The 4,314-nt window shown below is 32.6% G+C and overlaps 1 pseudogene; it reads left to right on the top strand.

Moving 5' to 3' along the window:
* Positions 1-361: 361 nt before the first annotated feature.
* Positions 362-3,547, top strand: LOC145096247 (uncharacterized; annotated as a pseudogene).
* Positions 3,548-4,314: the final 767 nt, after the last annotated feature.

The following is a 4,314-nucleotide window of genomic DNA, read 5'->3' as shown; positions in this document are numbered from 1 at the left end:
ATACCCGCGCCTCCCCAATAAAACTTCCTTCTTACGATTCATTCCTATTTTCATTCTTATGTTTTCTCTCTAAACAATCAACACAATCAGCTCCCCTGAAACTCAATAGATATGAACCCTAACCCCTTCCTTCTGCCGATATGCATAACCCCATTGATTTCATCTATACATGGAATCGATCCTATGCGTTCTACTAAATAATGAAATCGAATTGATCCTATGCGTAACCCCAGGAATTCCTGAGGGGCATCGCGTCGACCATCAACGATTTTCGACCATCAGTTTCTTTTCCACCCTTCGTTCCCGATTCCCCGTCAACTCTCCACCCAAATTCACCGGAAGTTTATGAAAACCTAGAAGAATGTTCTTTTCTCTATTTGGGAGAAGCTTTGGTCATTTCGTACAAGTTGTAAAGAAAAATGTCGATTTTCTCAAGAAGAATATCGGTGCAGGCATCAATTGGACGAGCGAAGCTCTTGGTTTACCAGATATTTCGAAAAAGGTAGATGAGTTTGTTTGGTTACTGAACCTCGAAGATCCCCACTATTCTGGTGAATTTCAGTCTCCTTCTTGGCCTCGGCCTTATTATCCTGGTTTTGCTTTTTCTCACTTTCTCCATAATCTCTATTTTTGGCATAATTTACTTGTAATTATAATTTCAAGCAATCCTGCAGCTATTTCTTCAAATTATTTCCATTTCCACCTTTTGTTGATATCTACGCTAAATGACCAATTTCATTCAAGAACCGAACTTCACTTGCTCATGCTCATGCCAATGAAGATAACCATATTGCTGATGCTGAATCTGATGGGTTTGAATTGGAAATCAGTGCTCTTCTCATGAAACTAAGGCCAATTAAACAACAACACAATAAGAACAGGTTAATCCAAAGTCAAACACCCTTTTGTGTTTTTCCAAATCCATTTTCAATCAAACAAATCATAACTCTGGATAGATTAATTTCCTTGGATTCAGGAACACTATGGAGTACAGTTGCTCACATCATCACTGCAGTCTAATCTTTCATGTACGTATTTGTACGTAGTTTCTACATTTTATTATATTGTCTCATCAATTTTCTCTTTTGGGTGTAGGAGTAAGGAGATTATATATCGTATATGTAACAGTTGAACAAGAACTCATCCATGGAGTTTCTGCCACCAATGATCACAACAACACAATAAGAACAGGTTAATCCAAAGTCAAACACCCTTTTGTGTTTTTCCAAATCCATTTTCAATCAAACAAATCATAACTTTGGATAGATTAATTTCCTTGGATTCAGGAACACTATGGAGTACAGTTGCTCACATCATCACTGCAGTCTAATCTTTCATGTACGTATTTATACGTAGTTTCTACATTTTATTATATTGTCTCATCAATTTTCTATTTTGGTTATGGGATTTAGGTACAAAACCAGATACAGAATTTGGGTGTAGGATTCAAATAAGTCTGCTTCTTTGGTATCTGTCCCTACTTCTTGCTTTGCATGACTGTTGTTTGTCTTGTGTGTACTCTTTATGTGTACGTGTGCTGTGTTCCAAAATCAAGAACAACTAATACTACAAAAAAATATCAAGATAAAAATACTAAATTTTTGTTTGCTAACTCATACACTAATCTCCTCCCTTGGGTTCCAAATGTTAACATGACAGGGTTGTAGTTATGGTTTGTACCAAAGGCCATTGCTTTTTAGATCTCCTCACAAAGTCTAGGAGTTCAATGAAGGTATGTTGACTACATCTTTTTTATGACAATTTTGTCTTTTGGTTTAGTCTCTACTCCTGCGCCTCTTGCGGTCTTGCCCCTCTCTGATAGTAAGTACCTCACAATTTTAGCTACTTTTTCTACCTCATAACGTGCTTAATCTGCTCTCTAGATCTCTTTATCTCATTATTATGTGACTGGAGTGTAAAAATCATTTGTCTTTGTTACTGTGTCACCATGCCTCTCACACTGTAATTGTCGAATTTGTTAATAATTGTTTTATCTCAGTAGAACAATGGATTTAAAAAAAAAAAAAGGAAATCTGATTGCTACTCTATGTTATCATTCATCAACCACAATCGATTTGTTGTATCACTAGCTAATTGTAATTTATTTGTTTTTAAAAAAAATTCTAATTGATTCTGTCCCAATTTTTAATTTGATGATTAGAGTAAAGTTAGTGAGAGTGGTTCATCCTGTAAGGTCACTGCCTCAAGTATTAGATAGTGCGTTTGATGCACATGTATGGAATATAAATTATAAGTATCATCACTAATTTAATAAAAAAAATGTATTTTAAATGATTTTAATTATAGTTAGGTGTTACTTTGGGGATAACAGTTCGCTTGCCAATGATATCCGAAAAGAAATGAAGGTATTAAATAGTAAATTGTTGAAAGCTAAAGATAAAAACACAAAGAGGGAAATCCATAAAAACTTAGGATTCTTTCAAAAGAAGAAGGCAAAAGGCAACAACTTGTTGTGACAAATGTAATTAAAAATTCATCTGTCGTTCTAGCAACTCTCACAGGTTCTTCATCAAGAAAATTAGATGGAATTTCATTTGATTTAGTCATTATTGATGAAGCTGCTCAGACCTAGAGATTGCTTGTTGGATTGCTCTTTTCAAGGTAATAAAACAAAACCTTTTTTTTTAAATTGGAAACATAGTGGATGATTGAAGTAAAAGGGATTTTGTTTTTTTAGGGCTCAAGGTGCTTACTTTCAGGGGATCATTTACAACTTCCTCCAATAATTCAAATTGTTGAAGCTGAAAAAAAAGGGATTAGGAAACACTCTTTTTAAACGCCTTGCAGATTTATATGGAGGTGATGTCATGTCTATGCTGACTGTGCAATATAACATGCATGAACTTATAATGACTTGGTCTTCTAAAGAGCTTTACAACAATAAGGTAATTTAATTCTGACTTTTTTATTAACCTTATTTATCTATTAATTATATTTGTTATAATTATAATGAGTAATGAAGTAATTAATAATGATAGACTAAAGCTCATGCAAGTGCTGTTCGACATACCCTATATGAGCTTGTAGGTGTTGAGAAGTCTTCTTCTTCCACTAAACCTACTCTTCTTCTCATAGACATTGCAGGGTATGCATATTTGATATTTGATCTAACCTTATAACTTTTATGAATTCTAAAAAAATAATTATATTTTAAGGTGAGATATGGAAGAAAAGAAGGATGAAGAAGAAAGCATATTGAATGAAGGTGAAGCCGAGATTGCTATAGCACATGCAAGAAGGTTGATTCAAAGTGGTGTACATGCTTCTGATATTGGAGTCAAAGAAAGTGGAATTAAGGAACGGAATGGAATCGTTTATTCCATTGGAATGGAAATAACTTCTTAGGTTGTGTTGCTAAGAGTGTTGAGAACAAAGGATGACAAGTTAAAAGAATTGGAAATCTCAAATGTGGATGGGCTAAGGGAGGGAAAAATAAGCGATTATTATTTCAATGGTTAGGTCAAATTCATAGAAAGTGGTATTTTTTTTATTATTTTTTTTTATTCTTGTGGTGTTTTATAATTGATTTAAAATTCAATGAAAATGTTGACTTGGTTTTAAAATTCAATTAACTCTTCTGTTTTTGCAAAAAGACCAAAATGCCCTTATCATTTCTTTTTAAATAAAAAAAATTCAAACGTTATTTTTTTGACAGATTTTGCTTGGTTTAAATTTCAATTCTTTTGACAAATCCAATTCCTTAAAACATTCTATAAACCAAATCCTACATAATAGTTTATTAATAAAAATTAGAGAAATTAAAATCCCTCATACTTCTTGTCTATCCTTCTATCTCTTTTAGATGATGACAACTGTAATAAAAGTTTATTAACTTTTTATTAATTTGTATTTTATTTTCATGTTTATTATAAAAGTTTATTAACTTTTTATTAATTTGTATTATATTTTCATGTTTATTATATTTTTTCTTATTCGATCATCACTTTTTGTTTTTGTAAAAATAAAATATACATATAGCAAATTCGCAATCACAGTAGCATATGCCATGAGAACCAAATATTAGCATATGCCATAAAAACCAAATACTGTAACACCGAAAATTTCAAAACAAATTTTCATTTAAAAATAATCGTTTAATTCTTAAAAACACTCTGCTTAAAATCTCATTCATAATCGAATTACAAAACATAACTCCATTTTCACTTGCATAATAAACCAGGATCCTCAAAACATGACTCTTTCTCTGGTGTGTACAATCGAGCCGGTGCCGTCCCGTGATCCTGAGAGAAACCTGAAACACATAACACAAAACACTGTAAGCACGAAGCTTAG

Source organism: Lactuca serriola, chromosome 3, assembly GCF_051521515.1.
Source record: "Lactuca serriola cultivar US96UC23 chromosome 3, Lser_US96UC23_V15, whole genome shotgun sequence".
NCBI classification, from domain to species: domain Eukaryota; kingdom Viridiplantae; phylum Streptophyta; class Magnoliopsida; order Asterales; family Asteraceae; genus Lactuca; species Lactuca serriola.
Note: the sequence above shows the minus strand (reverse complement) of the source record. Positions and strands in the feature narration are given on the sequence as shown.